The sequence below is a fragment of the Tamandua tetradactyla genome, chromosome 2, assembly GCF_023851605.1.
Source record: "Tamandua tetradactyla isolate mTamTet1 chromosome 2, mTamTet1.pri, whole genome shotgun sequence".
NCBI lineage: Eukaryota > Metazoa > Chordata > Mammalia > Pilosa > Myrmecophagidae > Tamandua > Tamandua tetradactyla.
Window position 1 is genome coordinate 12,143,549 of NC_135328.1, and position 22,462 is coordinate 12,166,010.

The 22,462-nt window shown below is 38.1% G+C and overlaps 1 long non-coding RNA gene across 2 annotated transcripts in view; it reads left to right on the top strand.

Moving 5' to 3' along the window:
* The window catches only part of LOC143666143 (uncharacterized), a 63,224-nt gene that overhangs the window by 34,413 nt on the left and 6,349 nt on the right, over positions 1 to 22,462 (top strand). The window contains exon 1 of one of the 2 annotated variants that reach the window (XR_013167416.1): positions 3,697 to 3,914. The exons of the other annotated variant lie outside the window; for it this stretch is intronic. This is a non-coding gene — a long non-coding RNA (uncharacterized LOC143666143). Of the gene's footprint in view, positions 1 to 3,696; positions 3,915 to 22,462 lie in introns of those variants that run through there. 2 annotated transcript variants of the gene reach the window in all.

The following is a 22,462-nucleotide window of genomic DNA, read 5'->3' on the forward strand; positions in this document are numbered from 1 at the left end:
AACACTTGGAAACCACATATCTGATAAGGGTTTGGTTTCCAGAATATGTAAAGAAATCTGAGAACTCAACAATGAAAAAGACAAGCAACTCAATTAGAAATGCGTAAAAGACATGAATAGACATTTTTGCAATGAGGAAATGGAAATGGCTAAAAAGCACATAAGAAAACGCTCACCTTCACTAAATATTAGGGAAATGCACTAAAAACCAGAAGATATTGTGTCATGTCTACTCACATAGCCACAATTAAACAACAGAAAATTGCAAGGGTTGGATAGGGTATGAGGAAATAGGAAAACTTGTTCGCTGCTGGTGGGAATGTACAATGGTGCAGCCACTGTGAAATTTGTCTGGCAGTTCCTCAGAAAGCTAAATATACAGCTGCCATTTGATCCAGAAATACTGCTACTACTAATAAAATATCCATTCATGAACTAGAACAAATGTATGTAGCTATTACAAGGAGCAAATAATATAGTGGTATACAGGAAAATTCACCTATTACAAACTATGGACTATAGTTATGAAGAATAATTTAATATATTCTTTGATCAATAGCTACAAATACCACACCAATGCTAAGGGCAAATAACAGGAGGTAATAAGGGGGTTGGAATTTTGTTGTTTTTGGAGTAATGCAAATGTTCTAAAATTGATGTGGTCATCAATGCACAATTATGTGATAATTTCATGAGCCATTGTTTGCATGATTTGGATGGACTGTATGGTGTATGAATCTATCTCAATAAAACTACAAAGAAAGAACTCTAAAAAAGAGAGAGAAAAAGTGACCCTTACTTCACGCCATATACAAAAATCAACTCATAATGGATCAAAGATCTAAATAGAACCTGAACCATAAAACCCCTATAAGAAAATACAGGGAAGCATCTTTAGTACCTAGTGCTAGCAATGATTTCTTAGAAGTTTTACCCAAAGCACAAGCAATGAAAGAAAAATATATAGCTTGGACCTCATGAAAGTTTAATCCTGTATCAAAGGACTTTATCATAAAGGTAAAATGACAACTTACACAATGGGAGGAAATATTTGGGAACCATATATCTAATGCAGGTTTATTATCAGAACATACAAAGAACTCCTGCAACTCATCAACAAAAAGATGTACAACCCAATGAAAAAATGGACAATACACTTCAATAGACTTTCCTGTAAGGAAGGTAGCCAAAAGCACATGAAATTGCCAAAAGCACATGAGAATATCCTCAACATCAATAGCCAGGAGGGAAATACAAATGAACACCAAAATGAAATACCAATTTACACTCATTAGAATGGCTGGTATTTAAAAAAAATGGAAAATTAAAAGTGTTCAAGAGGATGCAGAGTATTAGGAATATTCATTCATTGTACAAGGAAATATAAAATGGGGCATGCACAGGAGATGACAGTTAGGTATAGAATTAAATTATGACTCAGCAATTCTACTACTAGATACATACCCAAAAGAATTGAAAGCAGGGACTCGAACAGATATTTGCGCACTGATGTTCATAGTGGCATTATTCAGAATTGCCAAAAGAGGGCAACCTAAGTGTCCATCAAGAGATGAATAGATTAATAAAATGTGGAATAAACATGCATGGTATATTATTCAGCTCTAAAAAGAAGTGAAGACCTGATACATGCAACAACATGGTTGTTCCTTGAAGACATCATGATGAGTGAAATAAGCCAGATATAGAATGACAAATATTGTATGATCTCACTGATATAAAATAATTAGAGTAATCAAACTCATAGAGTCACATTTAGAATATAGGTTACCAGCAGATGTGGTAGTGTTAGGGAATAAAAAGTTAATGTTTAAATGGTACCAAGTTTCTGTTTGGGATAATAGAAAAGTTTCATTAATGATGAAAGTAGCAGGACATTGTGAACATAATTAACAGAACTGCATTACATATATGAATGTGGTTAAAATGGAAAGGATAGTTTGTATATGTCAGTAGAATAAAATTTTAAAAATTATCAGTAGGACTGTACAACACAGTGAGCCCTAAGATAAATCCCATGGACTATAGTTAGTGCATGTATAATTTTATATATGTATATCTAGGCTGTCTCAGTAGATATATATAGTTAGAAGTGCAAATATAAAAATGCGCTTTTATCAATTGTAACAAATGTGCCACACTAATGCAAAGGTTAATAATAGAGTGATATGTGAGAATCCTGTATTTAATGCATGACTTTTCTCTAAACCCATAACTTCTCTAAGAAAAACAAAGAAAAAAACTATCCACAAGGACTATATTCTAGTTGATTAATTTTTTTCTCAAAGGAATATAGGTTAACTATGAAACTTCTTAAATGTACACAAGGGTTAAATAAAAAACTATAAGTAATGGGAACTAGGTTTCTCACTGTCAGAGAAATATCTTTGCAGATACTTGAGGTCAGAAGGCTAGAGTTTTGGCACTGGGTTAGACTTGGAGACATTGTTATGAATTTATTTTATGTGTGTGTTGTGTTGTGTTAATGTGCATGTACATAACTATACACAGATACATTCTTAACATTTATAACTATGTGTGTGTTCATGTGTTATTATAAACATATATGTATAATTATATATATATATCTAGGGTGTCTCAGTAGATATATATTCCTAGCTCTGTCTACTGAGACATCCTAGATCCAGAACAGTAACAGAAGAGCATAACCTGGGGTTATATATTGTTTTGTACATACTGCAATGTACAATAAAAGGAATAAGAACCTCTTGGAGCAATCCAAACTGAGGTATAAAAAATACAGCATAAGCCTTGAGCATTTTGTTGTGTCTGTAAGCAAAGAAGTAGTAAAAAAAAAAAAAAAGAAAAAGAAAAATGTGATGCTGTGAAGCATTTGAAAACTGCATGATCCATCTTGAAACTACTCCTAGTGACCAAAAGTAGAAAAACTTGAGGAAAAAAAAGATTTGTCTTTGCTATTTAGCCATTTATTCATATCTCTAAAAGCTCATGTATATTTTATACTCTAGTTTATAGCACATGAGCCTTTACAGATAAGAATAAATGACTAAACGGCAAGGAAAATCTTTAAAACAGCAGAATTCCAAATAATATGAATAGTGAACTCCATTCTCAGGTGGCAAGGAAAATCTTTAAAACAGCAGAATTCCAAATAATATGAATAGTGAACTCCATTCACAGGAAGTGAAGCTTATTTCCTCTCCTGCTTCCTCTTCCTCTTTCCCAGTTTCCATGAAAGGCGTAAAGGTGACCCCAGGCTAGTCTAACCAGCAGGACACACATGCACATCTCACGGTTCAGTAACTGCTATGCCATCTGCTTCCTGAGTGGAGGTCCCAAAGACCCTGCTGAGATGCTCCATTGTCATCCCCATCTTATGGAGAAAAGAGGCTCAAGGAAGGGAAGGCATTTGCCAAGGACCCAGACTCAGAGACTGTGCCTAGACATTTGTCTAGGATGGAGAATCTTCATAGGTAGGAGACTCTCCATCACAGGCTGAATGATAATTTCATACATATGCCTGGGAGCCACAGTTAGGTGGACACCTCCTGAGGTCTCAGAAACCCAATAGGCCCAATCAGGCTATAGTTGTCATGGCAACAACTGACTCAGCCCATATTTGTGACTTCATTATCACCCAATGCAACAGCATCATCATCCATGAGGGCACCTGCAACCCTCACAGAGCAGCCATCTCACATGAGCCACTATGTAAGCCACCTACCAGTCCCTTGCTCTTCTCCCTGGACCTTCTTCCAAAACTGACCCAAATGCTGTGCTTTTCTCTTCAAGTATCTCTCTGACCTCTGCCATCCCCACAGCTGATGTCCCAAGTCTGCCCCTCCAGGGATCCCAGCATCCACTATAGCCCTTCCTAATCAAGCCAGCATTGAACCCCAAAGTACCAAGAGATGGTAAGTCCATTTCAGGAAAGATTTAAGCCCAGGCCAAGGAGCTGAGCTGAGGATGAGGGCACCTAGCTGACAAGTGCAGTGTCCTGACCTGCTAGGTACATTCAGAGCCAACTCCTGCTCCCTGTGGTGCTGGTCAGTGTCATGTCTTCATCATCACCTGAAGGTCCCTGTCATAGTGGAACCCCACAAGGAGGAAAGTGCAGGGTAAGAGCTAGCACCTCCCAACCCTGGTTCCTGAAGACCCTTGAGCAGTGAGAAGGCTGCTTGTACAAAGGGTCCACAAAGAAGTAAATGCAAATATATTGGGTAAGGGTACTGGGGCTTAGGGCCCAGGCTCCACTATGGGGGAGCAGAGGCTCTTATGCCTCATGGATTTAGGGAACCCAGAGTCACATTAGGGAATTATGGTGATGATGAACACACACCTCTCAGCCTTCCCTGAACTCTGTGCAGGAGCTGCTCTAAGTAATTTCTGAATGTGTCATGACCTCACTGGGAGTTGGTACAGTTACTATCTCCAAGTAAAGAGAAGTAAATTGAGGCTCAGAGCACTGGGTCATGTGCAAAGCACAGAGTTAGGAATGGCAAAGCTAGGGTTCAGGCTCAGATATCTCCTTAACCCTTCTTCTTCATCACCAAGTTGTATGTGCTCTTACAAGAGACAGTGGGTATCAGATTAGGATACAGATACTTATATATAATATCAAAATATAAGCAAAAAAAGAAAACCATAGATATGTGTATTTTTTGCACTTTTTATTGTATAATATATCATATATACAAAGCAAAGAAATAAAGAAATAGTTCCCAAAGGACCCTCAACAAATAGTTACAAAACAGGTCCCAGAGTTTGTCATGGGCTACCATACTATCCTCTCAGACCTTTCTTTCTAGCTGCTCCAGATCATAGGAAGCTAGGAGGAATAAATATTTTTTATCATCAAAATCTACATTTTTTATGTGAAAAATAACATATACCCCCAAAAGAAATAAATTTCAAAGCTCAGTGCAACAACTAGTTGTAGAACAGATTTCAGAGTTTGGTATGGGTTACAATTCCAAAATTTTTTATTTTTATTTCTAGCTGCTCTAAGATACTGGAGATGTCATTAAATATCAATTTAATGACAGCAATCATATCCATTTGTTAATTCCTACCTTCTCTGCATAACTCCACCAGCACCTTTGATCTTTCTATTATATCTTTAGAGGTATTTGGGCTATGCCCATTCTAAATTTTTCATGTTGGAAGGAGCAGTTAATAATATGAGGTAGGAAGATGGAGCTACTTATGTTCTGTAGAGGCTGGGCCCTCTAAGTTTCAGAACTTATCTGATCTAGGGACCCAACTGGAGGTTGTAGGTTTCTCAAAAGTTGTCCTAGTGCATGGAACCTTTGTAGAATTCTATATATTGCCCTAGGTGTTCTTAGGATTGGATGGAATGGCTTTGGTTGGAGTTTGGCTAGTTATGATAGCTAGCAATGTCTAACTGAAGCTTGCATAACAGTGACATCCAGAGTAGCCTCTCGACTCTATTTGAACTCTTTCAGTCACTGATAAGTTATTAGTTGCACTTCTTTCCCCCTTTTTTGTCAGGATGGAACAATTGATCCCATGGTGCCAGGGCTGGGACTCATCCCTGGGAGTCATCTCCCACACCACCGGGGAGATTTTCATCTCTGGATGTCATGCCCCACAGAGAAAGGAGAGCAATGATTCCACTTATAGAGTTGGACATAGAGTGAGGCCACATATGAGAAACAAAAGAGACCTTCCAGAAGTAACTCTTAGGCATACCTATAGGTAAGGTAAGATTTTCTGCTATCTGCATAAGCTTCACAAGAGTAAGTCTGAAGATGAAGGTCTTGGCCTATTGATTTAGGTGTCCCTAATGTTTGACGCAGTATCAGGGGATTTCTTGATGATAAGTTCAATAGTTTCATATTTTTTCTCCCATCCCCCAAGGGACTTTGCCAATACTTTTTGATTATCTGCTTAATATATTCTGGGATGTATCCTGGCATTACATTAAGCTCTACAGGATCAAAGACCCTCATTCTTCTGGGCTCCCTGCATTTCAGTTGTTCAAATTAGCTATCCGGAGAGGTTGAGTTAGATTATATGCTACAGAAAATTTAGGTTCCAGACAAAATAAACCTTTCCTCCTTTGGTCTCAAGAGTAGATGTGGTTCTAAAATATAGACAATATCATAGCCCAGACTTTCTAAGCCCCTACCAGCCCAAATACATATTTATTTTGAATTGAGGTAAAGTTTTCATTCATTCATCAGGGTGAGGGTGTTGGATAACTACTATTTGTATTTGAAGAGGTTAGGCTTATGTGAATTCTTCCAAATTGTTCTCAAATTGTGGAACCTCATACCTTCCAAACAACATCAACTTGTCCATTAACTAATTGTGAACCCTCAGCCATTCAGTTTACAGTTGAGATGAACATGTTGGTTATAATTCATGAATACTTCATGGTTATGCAATGAAAACTGGGTGGTGTTGATTTTCCCATAGGAAATTCCATGAAGGTTAATTTTTTCTTAAAGAGAGAAAAGAAAGTAGCAAGGAGTTAAGTGTGTTTACATCTATTATTATTAACAGTCCTAGGACAGCTTTTTGATTAATTGCACTCATTTTGTGGGTTCCTTCTTTCTTTGAGTACAGTCTGAGGGAGGGACTGGTGAACAGGTATATGTTTCAGATTCCATAGCCCAAATGAAACTTGACTCTTGCCTGCTGAGCAAGGTCTTCATGTACATTGTTAGGAACTAGAAGTAGAAGGACCAGTCAGTTTATATCACTTGCTGTCAATTTTAAACAGACAGGGACCTGCATAAGTCTCTACAGTCCCCACTGACAGTCCTCTATGCATCTTTTACTGGTCCTTGTTTACCCTTTCCAGATATGGCAGAAACTGAGGTAACAAGACATCCCCTGTCCTGAAAACAGAATGTTCTCAGTAGTGGCAGTGACCCCTGAGCAGTGATAGTCAAGGGACCTGACCCTGGCCCACTGTAATGAGGGTTTGTTGGGGGCCTAGGACCTGTAGGCAAATGCTGGGGGGGGGGCGGGCGTGTGTGTGAAAATGGCATGAACCTCAGAAATTTTTCACTTTGTCTTGTGTACCCATTGTGAGAAAAAGGGATGAAAGATGATTTATAATGAGCATCAGGCAAACGAAGACTGAGAAAAAGATGGAAAAATATTCTTAGAGACTATACCTCCTAACTTTTCTGTAGCTTACTAGAACTTACCATAGAGAACCTAAGTTATGTCTTCATGAGCAGGCTGTGGGGCATTTTTCCAAAGAGCAGACAGACGTCAAATCTGTTCTTCATCCTACCTCAGCCCTTGAGGCTGGCTGGATATCTGGTAAGGATTTCTTTAGAGATGCACTATGATCCAGTGATAGCATAGCTCCTTTCTTCTTGGCATTCAGAGGTTTGGGAGACTTGAACTAGAAGCAACTTCTCCAAAGGAAAAATTTTGGGGGCTCTGGAACCTAAAATCTCTAGGACAACACTTGCTATCCCAAACTTTTCCCAATCCATGTGCCTGCTCACTTACTGAAGTCCATAAGTCTCATTCCCCAATGAATATAGGAGAAACCCTGAGAACCTGAACACTGTCACATTTTTGACTAACCCATTACCCACTTCGTTGTCTCCAAAACAACTCCAGTGGTGAGACCTGACATGACCACGGACCCTAGGGCCTCCATGTATCCTTTTGCTGCATTATCAATCCCCCTATCCACTCCTTGCCACCAAACCACCCTCCCTGGGGGCAGCACCACATGCAGTCTTGAATCAGTATTTCCTCCTTGGAACCCCTCTGGTGCTGTCTGCTTTCCACAAGATACTGTTGATGAAGGGAGATGGGCACCCTGTCACCAGTGTGCCTAGAGGTGACAAAGTCATTTTCCAAGTCAGGAAACAAGAGGAAATTGGGGGAAGCTTAATTCTTTCAAATTCGGATCTTTGTCCTTCCTCAGACCACCCATATTTCAAGTCCTCCATGGATCCTCTGTAGGGGTGTTAAGCATTCTCTTCCTTGGATCTTGGGGAGATCCTTATACCTGCTAAGGCTGTGGACTGCTAAGGGAAGGTGGTCCAAATTTTCCTTTTTGACCTCCATGACCAGCTGCCCAACTGACTCCCATTTTTATTCCAGGAAATTCTTCCTCCATGCCACAGGGGATCTTTATCTGGGGAGGCCTGCTCTCTACTCACAGGAAGCCCTTGCAGGATATTCCTGCAACCCCAAAAGTGTTTACCAGAACTTCCAATGTTGGCAGAACTTCAAATCCTATAATAAAAGGAAATAAGATTTTCTTTCAGGACACACATGGAAACTTTTACATTGTTCGCAAGGCACTGAAGTTTCAAAATAGAAGCCTTCAGCTCATCCCTTTTCCCATCAGTTTATATAGCATATTTAACAACAACCAGCCAACATCATTATACCTCTTAATTCCACCAAACTCTGTAAAGGTGTCAAAAACATTATTACCCAGAGCCTTACCTTATATAAGTGAACATTTAGCAGAATCTAATGGTGATATTTTGAGTATCTCATTATTCCTTTGTGATGCAAGTGCTGTTCCTTGGCAGTTCCAGAGAATGTGGGATGAACAGAAAGGGGGTTCAAAGCTTTTTAAGATGGAAATGGTCTCCTGGGAGGGGGTGGGAGAATGAGAGTGATGATTTTAGATGAAGTGTATATAAAATATACAAAAATGTGTATAGTTTGGAAAATCCTCTCAGTGTTGTAATATTTATTTCTGGTCACTGATACTTGATGGATTGAGGGACTATGAAAGATATGGATGGTGGCAGGCTCTTTGTTTCCATAGGTGACTGGCAGAGTTCTGACTTCCTTCTGATTCTTCCTTGAAATAGGCTAACTTTAAGACTTTGCTTTGTAACTGTCCAGTCTACAGTGGACCCCTTCCATTATTATCTGCTCACAAAGTGTGGGTGCTCTTATTATGTGCTTGCCCTGGGAATAAACAAGTCCCAAATTATCCACATTCTCTTCCCCTTCTCACAAGCTGTGATATAGTTATAGGTGGCCACCCTGCAACTGTGGACATGATGACATTATCTGTTTATCTTAATAATTTATTGATGGGAGACTGAATTTTACCATTGACATTTCTGGACCATTAACTAATTTTCTATAATTGATCCCAGAAAATACACAATTCTCAGCTTATCTCTTTCCTGTTGCATTTCCTTATAAGCTTCAAGGAGAAACCAGGCTGCACTTTCCCCCTTTAGTTTGTAAATCTCTTCTGCTAAAAGCCAAGTCTGGACCAGAGGGCTCAGAAAAGGTAATGTGAAGGTAAAATAACTTCAGAGGCAGAACCCATCCAAACACATGCTTGGAAATGGTGCAGCTGAGAAAAAGGTGGTCTCCTCAGTGTTCCCCAAGTTTGCACTCTGAGAAAGGCAGGCCACTGAAAAGGTGGGGCTGCCACTTTCTAAAGCTCTGAAGATAAGTGGCTCTCAGACTTTGAAAACTGATGGACTTTGCCCTGCAGGTTTTTGAGACTGCTTGGGTACTGTGACCCCTGTGTTCCTTCCTCCCTATGGAAATGGGTATAGATATCCTATGACTTTTCCTCCTCTGTATGTTGGCAGAAAATAACTTGTTCTGAGCTTTATAGGTCCAGAACCAGAAGAAAATTTTGCTGTAGAGCAGACCATACCTGTAAGAGACTTTGATGAGACTTTGTATTAGTTTTAACCTTGTATTGTATTTGTAACATTACTGAAATGGTTTAAGGTTCTCTAATGTTGTCATGGAATGAATGTATTTTGTATATGGGAAAAATTTTAGGGTCCAGAGGGTGAAATATGCCAGTTTGAAAGGTTTATGTACCTAGAAAAGCCATGTTTTAAGCCTAATCAATTTTGTGAGAGAAATGGTTTCTTTTAATTTCTATTCAGTACTATAGGTTGGAAACTTGATTAGATGGAGGTATGTCTCCAACCACTCCATGTGACACTTGATTAGTTCACTGGAATCCTATAAAAGAGAATGATGGGAGATTCTGAGAGAGCAGAGAATACTACAGAATCATGAAGCAGATAGTCCACCAGCTAGTAACTTTGAGAGATGAAGAGAGCTTCATGAAACAAAAAGCTGTAAGAGAAAGCTAGCAGCCTTTGCCATGTGCCCTTCTAGCCAAGTGAGAAATCCTGAACATCACCACCCTTCTTGAACCAGGATATCTTTCCCTGGATGCCTTAGATTGGATGTTTCTATACACTTGTTTTAACTGGAACATTTTCTTGGCCTTAGAGCTGTAAACTAGCAATTTATTAAATTCCCCTTCTTGAAAGTCACTCTGTTTCTGGTATATTGCATTCTGGCAGCTAGTAAACAAGAACATCCTCCAAGATCCATCTGTTTTCTGCACAGGCCAAATAGAAAAGTTGAATGGGGATGAGATGGGAATCACCACCCCTGCATCCTTCAAGTCCTTAAGAGTGGCATTAATCTCTTCAGTCCCTCCAGGAATATGGTATTGCTTCTGATTCACTATTTTGCTAGGTAGGGGCAGTTCTAGTGGCTTCCACTTTGTCTTTCCTACTATAATAGCCTTCACTCCATGAGTCAGAGACCCAATGTAGTTATTCTGACAGTTGATTGAGTGTGTTGATTCCATTTATGCATTCTGGAACTGGGAAATGACCAGAGAATCAGTTCAGGGACCCAGTGGACCCACTGTGAGGTGGACCTGAGCTAAAACTCCATCAACCACCTAAGCTCCATAAGCTTCTACTCTGACTAGTGGACCACATGATGTTTTGGGTCTCCTAGAATTAGTGTCACTTCTGAATCAGTGTCTAATAATCCCTGAAATACCTAATCATTTCCTTTTCCCCAGTGCACAGTCACCTTATTAAAAGGGTATGGGCCTTCTTGGGGAAGACTTGGAGGAAGGTTTACAGTGTAAATTTTGGGCAGTGTAAAGGGGTCCTCACCCAAAATTACCTGACCCTTCCCTCATTCGAGGGACTCTATGTCTGTAAACTGTACCAAGTCTGGGAATAGTTTAAGGAGCCATGATTCTCTAGTTTTGTAATTCAAGTTACAAATTCAAGTTAATTCTTTTAACTTCACCTAGAATTCTTCTACTTATACAGCTCAAGCAAGAATTTAGTAGGCTGTTCATCTATTTTACTTGTAGGTATCCAATAATCTACTAGCCAATGCCACAAATCCCTGCAAGTCAGAAATAGGGCAGTTCTGGCATTTTGACCTCAGGTAATATCAGCCACCTTTTGATCCACATTTCAACCAACAATCTATGCAAATTGTCAATGCCCTTTCTAACCCCTTGAGCTACAACTCTGAATGAAGAATCTCTGCTTAGTCTGCCCATATCAATAAATTTTACTTGATCCAACTTTATATTCCTTCCACCATTTTACCACACCCCTAATATCCATTCCCGCACATATTCCCCTAACTTATGTCTATATACATTGGAAAAATCATGCAATTATTTTGGATCATAGTGTACCTCCTCATGGGTCACACTTTGTACATCACCTTTCAGGGCCTTTTGGGACTTTAGTCTAGTTATAGGTCTTGAAGAAAAAGGGGTGGTAGAGGTAGGCATGTAAAGAAATAGAAGTGTCTTTCAAGCCAATTACCACAGGGCATTCCCTTGAAGTTTCATCTGGTGAAACAGGATTAACCCCTCCAAACAGAGGTGTGAGGGCTGTGTCCCCAGGGGAGGTAGTTACAGGGTTAGCAGGCACTGAAGGGTTAATCTCATTAGATGGAGGTTGGATGGCAGACTCCTCTGAGGAGACCAGAAGCCAATAAGCTGTTTCCTCAATACAGACTAGAGGTTGGGAAACTCTTTCTTCAGGAAAGCCTATTACAGATCTATCTAGTAAAAGGCTCAACAGATTCCAGGTTTCCCATTTCCCCACTGCCATCATTATCAAGCCATATATTACCACCCCCTGTTTCAGGAACCCATTCTTTTCCAATTAAAGCCCTTACTTTAACAGCAGACACCCTGCAAGCTTGAGATTTTAGTTTATGTTGTAAATCTGTTACTCACACAATGAGGCTTTGTGCCTGCTTTTCAGAAATCTCAATTCTGAGATCACAGGAAATACGATTTTCTTTCAGGGCACACATTGAAAGTTTTATGTCATTCATATGGCAGTGAGGTTTCAAATTTGAAGTTTTCAGCTCATCCCTTTCCCTCATCACTGTATCCAGTGTATCTAATAACAACCAACCATCATCATTATACCTCATAATTCCACAAAACTCCATAAAGGTGTCAAAACATTATCACCCTGAGCCTGGCTTCATTTAAGCATATATTTAGCAGAATTTAATGTGATATTTTGAGTATCTCTTTTGCCAACACGTGCCATCAACTGTCAGGGCCATTCTGATTGTTGGAAACAGAGTCATTAGTGCCTCTGAGTCTAGTTAGAGTAGAAAACCAATTGTAAAAACCCATTACTAAGATTCTGCTTCTCAAGAAGCACTCCTGGTAACAAGCTGTGTAAGGGTTCTCTAGAGATACGGAAGCAAAGGGAGAAATCTAAGTATGAGATTTATGAAGGTGTCTCACACAACTGTGGGAAAGGAAGAGTCCAAAATCCTTAGGGAAGGCTCTGAGGTTCATGGCTGCAATGAAGTCTCTTGACAAATTTCACAGGAGAGGCTTACTAGCTGAGGAAGCACTGAAAATCTCTCTTCTCCCTTAAAAGGCCTCAGCTGATTGGATTACCTCATTGTGGGAGATACTCCTTAGATGAGCTCAGAGGTAATCAGCCACAGATGCAATAAACTGACTGATGATTTAATCAACCAGTACAAAATATCCTTGCAGCAATGGCCAGGTGTGTGCTTGCCTAACCAGTCAACTGGGCATAACCATTTCTCCAATTTGACACCAGAACCTAACCATCACTTCCCTCTGTGTGTTTTTGTGCAGGAACTCTCCTGTCCAACTAGATAGGGATGTATCCATTTCTACTGGTGCAGGGGACTGACCTCAAGAGCCTTTAGGATCTTCCAAGGATCATCCCACTACCATTATTCCATCTCCTTTCCAATGATGACTGAAATTCTTATTTTGAATATATATATATTTATTCATATCCTAATAGTTTCCCTTTGACAAATTAATTGTAAAAAATTCAAACTGGATCTGACATACTTTGAATTTATTGTTGACTCTGGGCCTCCCTGCCTGTGAACTGTGGATGAGTGCTGGGGATAGGGGAGAATGACTGAAGTGCTCAGTCAGACTCCTGATCATGACCTCTTATAAAGGCCCATGATCAGAGCAGTGAGGCAGCATGGGGATGGGCCTTTTGGCATCTGGGATTTGATTCTGGGTGGTATGGAGAGTTTAGGTGGGTGCTAGGCAGAGATGTTCTGGATATGACCTCCACAGGTAAGTACCATATGAGGAAAAAAATCAAGAAAAATAGCTGAGACCAAAAGGGAGGCTTCACCCACAATTTCTGCTGAATGGTCTAGTCCTTGCCTTTCGCTCTCTGGTTAACTCCTCAAAATCAGTTATGCATAGTCCACTTCTTCAAAAACTTTCAACCAGCTGTCATTGTCAAGCACACAATCCATCCATGGAAAATCCCCTGCACTCACCTTTGTTCCTCTCCTGTTAATAGTTTCTTTTCTAAGTTCCATGATCTGATACCATCCATACTGCCTGTGTGTTTTCAGAAAAGCCAAGACTCTCAGCATGTGTCCCCAGGTACAGTTCAGCAGTTAGAGATGTTGTCCCAGGGATGGAGCTAAACATATCCTTTTACCAAGGTAGCCTGGCCCTGATGCTTCTTCTCAGCAAAGAGGTTGGTATAGAAGAGGTCAGATGTCAGTACACTCTCCTTTCTTTGTTCTCACAAAATAGTTCACATTTCTGACACTTCATCTTCCCAAGTGCAATTGTAAATGATTTATTTTCTTGACGTCCCCCTCAGATTGTTCATTACTAGTGTATAGAAATGGTACAGATTTTTTAGTGTTGATCTTATGACCTGCCACTTTGCTGTACTCATTTATTAGCTCTAGTAGTTTGATGTGGATTTTTGGGGGGTTTTGACATGTAGTATCATATCATCTACAAACAGTGAGAGTTTTACTTCTTCCTTTCCAATTTTGATGCCTTGCATTTCTTTTTCTTGTCTAATTGCTCTGGCTAGAACTGCCAACACAATGTTGGATAACAATGGTGATAGTGGACATCATTGTCTTGTTCCTGATCTTAGGGGGAAAGCTTTCTATTTTTCCCTATTGATGATGATGTTAGCTGTGGGTTTTTCATATATTCCCTTTTCCATATTGAGGAAGTTCCCTTTTATTCCTATCCTTTGAAGTGTTTCAACAAGAAAGGATGTTGAAGTTTATCAAATGCCTTTTCTGCATCAATCAAGATGATCATGTGGTTTTTCTGCTTTGATCTGTTGATACGGTGTATTACATTAATTGATTTTCTTATGTTGAACCATCCTTGTAGACCTGGGATGAATCTTACTTGGTCATGGTGTATAATTCTTTTGACATGTTGCTGGATTCGATTTGCAAGAATTTTGTTGAGGATTTTTGCATCTGTATTAATTAGAGAGATTCATTTGCAGTTTTCTTTTTTTGTAATATCTTTGTGTGGCTTTGGTATGAGGGTGATGTTAGCTTCATAGAATGAGTTAGGCAGCCTTCCCTCCTCTTCAATTTTTTGAAGAGTTTGAACAGGATTAGTATTAATTCTTTTTTGAATGTTTTGGCAGAATTCACTACCATTCAATGTGAAGCCATCTGGTCCTGTACTTCTCTTTTTTGAGAGCTTCTTAATGACTAATTCAACTTCTTTACTTGTCATTGGTTTGTTGAGGTTGTCTATTTCTTCTCAAGTCAATGTTGGTTGTTCATGTCTTTCTCAGAAGTTATGCATTTCATCTACATTGTCTAGTTTATTAACATAAAGTTGTTCATAATATCCTCTCATTACCTCCTTTATTTCTGTGGGGTCAGTGATTATGTCTCCTCTTCTGTTTCTGATTTTATTTATTTGCATCCTCTCTCTTCTCCTTTTTATCAACTTCACTAAGGGTCTATCAATCTTATTGATTTTCTCATAGAATCAACTTCTAGCTTTGTTGATTTTCTCAATTGTTTTCATGTTCTCAATTTCATTTAGTTCTGCTCTAATCTTTGTTATTTCTTTCTCTTTTTTTTTTTTTTTGCTTCCTTTGAGGTTAGTTTGCCATTCTTTCTATAGTTCTTCCAAGTGGACAGTTAATTCCTCCATTTTCACTCTTCTTTGTTAATATAGGCATTTAGGGCAATAAATTTCTCTCTTAGCACTGCCTTTGCTGCATCCCATAAATTTTGATATGTTGTGTTTTCATTGTCTTTGCCTTAAGATACTTACTGACTTCTCTTGTAATTTCTTCCTTGACCCACTGCATTTTCTGGCCCTCTGCCTATTATTGATTTTCAGCTCCATTCCTTTATGGTCTGAGTAAGTGTTTTGTATGATTTCAATCTTTTTAAATTTATTGAGACTTACTTTGTGGCCCAGCATATGGTCTATTTTTGAGAATGTCCATGAGCACTTGAGAAAAAAGTGTATCCTGCTGTTGTGGCATGTATGTCTGTTAAGTTTAGCTCATCTATTGTATTATTCAAATTCTCTGTTTCTTTATTGATCCTCTGTCTAAATGTTCTGTCCATTGATGAGAGTGGGGTATTGAAGTCTCCAACTATTGTTGTAGATGTGTCTATTTCTCTTTTCAGTGTTTGCCTCATGTATTTTGGAGCATTCGGGCTCAGTGCATAAGTATTTATGATTGTTATGTCTTCTTGTTGAATTGTTCCTTTTATTAATATATAGTGTCCTTCTTTGTCTCTTTTAATTGTCTTACATTTGAAGTCTAATTTGTTGGATATTAGTATAGCTATTCCTGATTTTTCTGATTGTTATTTGTATGAAATATCTTTTCCAAAGCTTTCACTTTCAACCTATGTTTATCCTTGGATCTACAATGTGTCTCCTGTAAACAGCATATAGATGGGTCCTGTTTTTTTAGTCCATTCTGCCTTTCTATGTCTTTTGATGGGGAGTTTAATCTGTTAGCATTTAGTGTTAATACTGTAAGGGCAGTACTTTCTTCTGCCATTTTGCCTTTTGGATTTTATGTCATATCAAATTTTTCTTCTTTTTACCTTTACTGGTAGTCTTCACATCTACACTCTTCTCCACACCTCTCTCTCCTGTATTTCCCTATCTATCTCTAGTACTCCCTTTAATATTTCTTGCAGAGCTGGTCTCTTGGTCACAAATTCCCTCAGTGATTATTTTCTGAAAATGTTTTAATTTCCCCCTCATTTTTGAAGGACAATTTTGCTGGATATAGAATTCTTGGTTAGCAATGTTTATATAATATAGCAATTATATAAGCAACATAATCTTATTGGGCTTTGTTTGTATGTGACGGATTGTTTTTCTTTTGCTGCTTTCATGATTCTCTCTTTCACTTTGACATCTGACATTCTGATTAGTAAGTGGCTTGGAGTATGTCTATTTGGTTCTATTCTGCTTGGGGTACACTGTACTTCTTGGATCTGTAATTTTAAGTCTTTCATAAGAGTTGGGAAATTTTCAGTGATAATTTCCTCCATTGGTTTTCTCCTTCTTTTCCCTTCTCTTGTCCTTCTGGGACACCCACAACATGTATATTTATGTGCTTCATGTTGTCATTCAATTCCCTGAGTTCCTGCTCATATCTTTCCATTTTTTCCCTATATATATATATATATATATATATATATATATATATATATATGTTTTTCCTTGTCAGATTTCAAATGTCCTGGCCTCCATTTCACTAATCCTATCTTCTACCTCTTGTAATCTAACATTTTAGGTTCCCATTTAAAAAAAATCTCTTCTACTGTGTCTTTCATTCCCATACGTTCTGATTTCTTTCTTCTGACTTTTGATTTCTTCTTTTTGTTCGTTCCTTGCCTTCTTTATATCCTCCCTCAATTCATTGACTTGTCTTTTGATGAGGCTTTCCATGTGTTTGAATATTCTGAATTAATCGTTTCAACTTCTGTATCTCATTTGAATTGTTTTTTGTTCTTTTGACTGGGTGATATCTTTAATTTTCCTAGTATGATTCATTACTTTTTGCTGGCATCTAGGCATTTAATTTCCTTAATGAGTTTATTCTGGAGATTGTTTTCTCTTTTTTCACCTAGGATTTTCTTGTTGGATGACTTTGTTGTCTATCTGTTCTTTGACATTCAGTTCAGTTTGTTCTAGACCTCTAGGTTAGGTTTTGTTTAACAGATCAGAATTTTTCAGTTCTTGTTTTCTTGTTTCTTGTCCTGCCTTTATGGTGCCTTTTTCCCCCCTTAGGAGAGTCTACTTCAGTATTATAGACTCCAATCAGATTTTCCCAGACCAAACTGGCTTCCTCTCAGGAGGAAAGAGTCACCTGCATCATTTTTCCCTTAGGGTGAGACCCAGCAGCTTGAAAGACTTTCCTATGAAGACTCAAGACTCTGTATTTTTCCTATCCTGCCCAGTCTGTGGTGCTTGTCTGCTTGAGGGTCCCACCAGCATAAAGTGATGTGGTACCTTTAACTTCAACAGACTCTCCTTGCTGGGGGTATGGTTGAGGCAGAAGAGAGGTTGTAGGCTGGTTTTAATCGTTTCAGTTTTCCAGACCCTGGAGTCTGAATTCCTTGAGGGAGGGATTCCACCTGAGCTGGACCCAACACCTCTCCTGGGGAAGGCACAGCCTCCAGAGAAACTCTCAAAAAAAAAAAAAGCTTAATTCTGCCCATGCCTGGGGCAGTTGGAGCCTGAGAAGGCCTGCAGGATTCTTGGTAGGCTCACAGCCAGTCCAGCTTGTCCAGATTGGTGTACATTGTGTGTCTGGTCACTGATGTGGCCCCAGTAGTCGTTCTGTACTGTTCCTGGCTATTTACTAGCTGCTCTGGAGGATGAACTAAATCACACACCTCACTCAGCCACCATCTTGGCTCCTCTCTCTTCTTTGCTCATTTTTAAACAATTTCATTCACAAGTCACAAGTCCAACCTAAGAAAGTAGACGTGTCTTTGCCACCATAATCTATATGAAGACCTTTCCTTTTCTTCTGCATAGAATCCATAACCCTACCCATACCTCCTACTTGTTAACAATTAGTTTTGGCATAATGCCTTTGTTACATTCAGTGCAAGCATATTACAATGTTAGTGTTGACTATAGACCCTAGCTTGCATTGATTGTACATTTTTCTGTATACCGTCCATTTTCAAACCCTTGCAATATTGACATTCATTTGCTTTCCCTCATGCAAAAACTTTTTTTTTTTATATTTGTACATTTAATCACCATCTTTGGCTGCTATAAGCATTACTAAGTTACTCCATTTCAGTCTGTCCTCTATCTTTACTTCTGGTATCATCCATGCCCCCAGCTCTTCTCTCTCAGCCATATTCACATTCAGCTTGTATTATTTTGCTACTACACATAGTATTGTTCTATCCATTTCTGAATTTTTACAATCAGTACTATTGCACAATCTCTGTTCTTTCAGTGCCAAAATATCCAATCTCAATTCTCTTTCTGTCTCCTGATAACCTGTGGTCTTAACTTTAACTGTCAAAGTTCACTCTTTATTATTAGATCATATAAATGAGGCTGTACAGTATTTGTCCTTTTTTATGGCTAATTTCACTCAGCCTAATTTCCTCAATGTTCATCTACATTGTTAAATGCTTTATGACTTTATTCTTCCTTACAGCTACATATTCCATCATATGAATATACCACAGCTTGTTTAACCACTTGTCCATTGATGAACATTTGGCCTATTTCCATCTCTTTGCAATCATAAATAATGCAGCTATAAACATTGGTGTGCAAATGTCCGTTTGTGTCCTTGCCTTCAGTTCCTCTGAATATATCCCTAGTAATGGGATTGTTGGATCATATGGCATTTGTATTCTTAGCTTCCTAAGGAACCCCTAAACTGCTTTCTTCTAGAGAGGTTATACCATTTTACATTCCCACCAACAGTGGATCAGTGTGCCTCTTTCTGCATATTCTCTCCAACACTTGTCCTTTTCCATTTTTTGATAATGGCCATTCTAGTGGGTGTCAGATGATAACTCATTGTGGTTTTGATTTGCATTTCACCAATAAGCAGTGAAGTGAGCATCTTTTCATGTACCTTTTAGCCATTTGTATTTCCTCTTCTGAAAAGTGTCTGTTCATGTCTTTTGGCTATTTTTAATTGGGTTATTTCTCTTTTTGTTTTGATTTCAAGAATCTCTATATATTCTGGATACTAAACCCTATCTAATATTGTCTCCTATTGCATAGACTGCAACTTTATTTTCCTGAAGAAGTTCTTTGATGAACAAAAGTGTTTATTTTGAGGATATTCCATAAATTTATTTCTTTTTTTCAATGTTCATACTTTGGGTATAAGGTCTAGGAAACCACCTTCTATTACAAGATTTATAAGATATTTCCCTACATTTTCTTTGAATATCTTTATGGTCTTAACTCTAGTGTCTAGATCTTTGATCCATTTTGAAATAATTTTTGTATAAGGTGTGAGGTATTGATCCTCTTTCACTTTTTTTTTTTTGCATATAGATGTCCAGTTCTCCACATACCATTTATCGAAGAAGCTACTCTCTTCCAGTTGGGTTGGCTTGACCACCTTATCAGACATCAATTGTTCATAGATGAGAGGGTCTATTTCTGAATACTCAGTTTGATTCCACTGGTCAATATATCTATCTTTATGCAAGTACCATGCTATTTTGATCCCTGTAGCTTCTGTGAGACTTCTCACTTCATTTTTCTTTCTCAAGATAAGTTTAGCTATTCCAGGCACCCTGTCCTTCTAATTAAATTTGGTTATTGGTTTTTCTATTTCTGCAAATTAAGTTATGAGGATTTTAATTGGTATAGCATTAAATCTATAAATCAATGTGGGTAAAATTGACATCTTAATTATATTTAGTTTTACAATCCATAAACACTGTATACTTATCCATCCATTTAAGTCTTCCATGATTAGTTTCAGAATTTCTTGTAGTTTTCTATGTAACAGTCTTTTATGTGCTTAGTTAAATTTATTCCTAAATATTTGATTCTTTTGGTTACTATTATAAATGGATTTTTTCTTGATTTTTCCCTCAGATTGTTCATCACTAGCTTATAGAAACACTACTGATTTTGGGGTGTTGATCTTATACCCTGCCACTTTGCTGAACTCATTTATTAGTCTAGTAGATTTGATGTAGATTTTTCAGGAGTTTTGATACATAGTATCATGTCATTTGAAAACAATGAGAGTTTTACTTCTTCCTTTCTACTTTGGATGCCTTTTATTTCTTTTTCTTGTCTAATTGTTCTGGCTAGAATTTCCAGTGCAGTGATGAATAATAATGGTGACACTGGTCATCCTCATGTTGTTCCTGATCTTGGAGGGAAAACTTCAGGATGATGTTAGCTGTGGGTTTTTCATATATTCCCCTTATTATGTTGAAGAAGTTCCCTTCTATTCCTATCCTTTGAAGTGTTTCCATCAAGAAAGGATGTTGAATTTTATCAAATGTTATTTCTGCAACAATCGAGATGATCATTTGGTTTTCTGCTTTGACTTATTACTATGGTGCATTACATTAATTGATTTTCTTGTGTTGAACCAGCCTTGCATACTTAGAATAAGTTCCTCCTGACTATGGTGTATAATTCTTTTAATGTGCTGCTGGGTTCAATTTGCAAGTATTTTGTTGAGGATTTTTGCACCTATATTTGTTAAAAAGATGGTCTATAATTTTCTTTACATATGTTATCTTTGTCTGACTTTATTATTAGGGTTACACTGGCTTCATAGAATGCATTGAGTAGCTTTCCCTTCTCTTAAATTTTTTGAAGAATTTGAGTAGGATTGGTACTAATTCTTCCTTGAATACTTGGTAGATTAACATGTGAAGCCATCTGGTCCTGGACTTTTCTTTGGGGGGAGTTTTTTGATGACTGATTCAATCTCTTCATTTGTGATTTGTTTGTTGAGGTAATCTATTTCTTCTTAATCAATGTTTTTTTGTTCATTCCTTTCCAGAAAGTTTGCCATTTCATCTACATTTTCTAATGTATTACCATATAGATTCTCATAATATTCTCTCATTATCTCCTTTATTTCTGCAGGGTACTTTGTTATGTCCTCTCTTTCATTTTTGATTTTGTTAGTTTGCATTCTCTCTCTTTTTTGTTGGCCTAGCTAAGGGGTCAGATTTAATTGATTTTCTCAAAGAACCAACTTATTGGTTGATCAATTTGATGATTTTATTGATTGCTTTCATATTCCAAATTTCATTTATTTCTGCTCTGACCTTCATTATTTCCTTCCTTTTGTTTGCTTTGGGGTTAGTGTGCTGTTCTTTTTCTAATTCTCCCAGTTGAACAAAATATGAAAAAAATCCTCATATTTTGCACTAAATTCTTTTTAATATAGGCATTTAAGATAATAAATTTTGCCCTCAGCACTTTGCTGCTGCTGGTTATTGATTTCCAACTTTATTTTATTATGATCTGAGAAAGTGTTTTATCTAATTTCAGACTTTAAAAATTTATTGAACCTTGCTTTTGTGACTCAGCATATGGTCTATTCTTGAGAATGAGTTATGAGCACTTGAAAAAAATGTGTATTGAAAAAAATGTGTATCACACTGTTGTGGGAAGTAATGTACTGTCCCTATGATGATTGTAGATTCTGTGCTTTCCTTATGCTGCCCAACCTCCCACCAGCTTATGTAATGCAGTGTCTTTAATTTCAGCAGACTTTCCCTGCCAGCGGCATGGTTGAGACAGAGTTGAGGCAGTTGGAAGGCTTTGATTGCTTCTGTTTTCCAGTCCCTGGGAACTGAATTCCTTGAAGAATGGATTCCACTTGAGCTGGGCTCTGCCTCTCTCCCCCTTCTTCAGAAAAATAAGCCTTTTAGAGAATTAACTCCTTTGACCTGACTAGTTACCTTGTCTTTCAAACATGTTTTAGTTCTGTCCTTGCCTGAGGCAGTGCTGGAGGCTGAGAGTGCTTGCAGTTCTAGTTAGTGAGCTGCTTAAGAAGTAAAAAAATAAGCAAAATTGACTTTTCAGATCCAGACCCCCTGTTCTCAAGTTTGCTTATTAAGAGCTTGACTTGGTACATGGCTCTATGTATTTCAGGCTCTATGTGCCCCCTTTTCTTGTATTTTTCCAGTATTTTGTGCTGAACAACTCAAAAAGAGTGTTTTTTTCTGTTTTTCTTCAGTCGCACACCCTCTCTGCAGGGAAAGAAAATTCCTAGTTTCTTTTGTTCTTATCTGTGCCAGGGATCTGTTTTCAGGAGTCAGAATTTGTTAATTAATTTTGCAATTGGAGCTTTATTGAGCTAAGCCCTTGTTACTAGTAAAGTATGTTTTCTTTCCCATGGAGGAACCAGCCTGA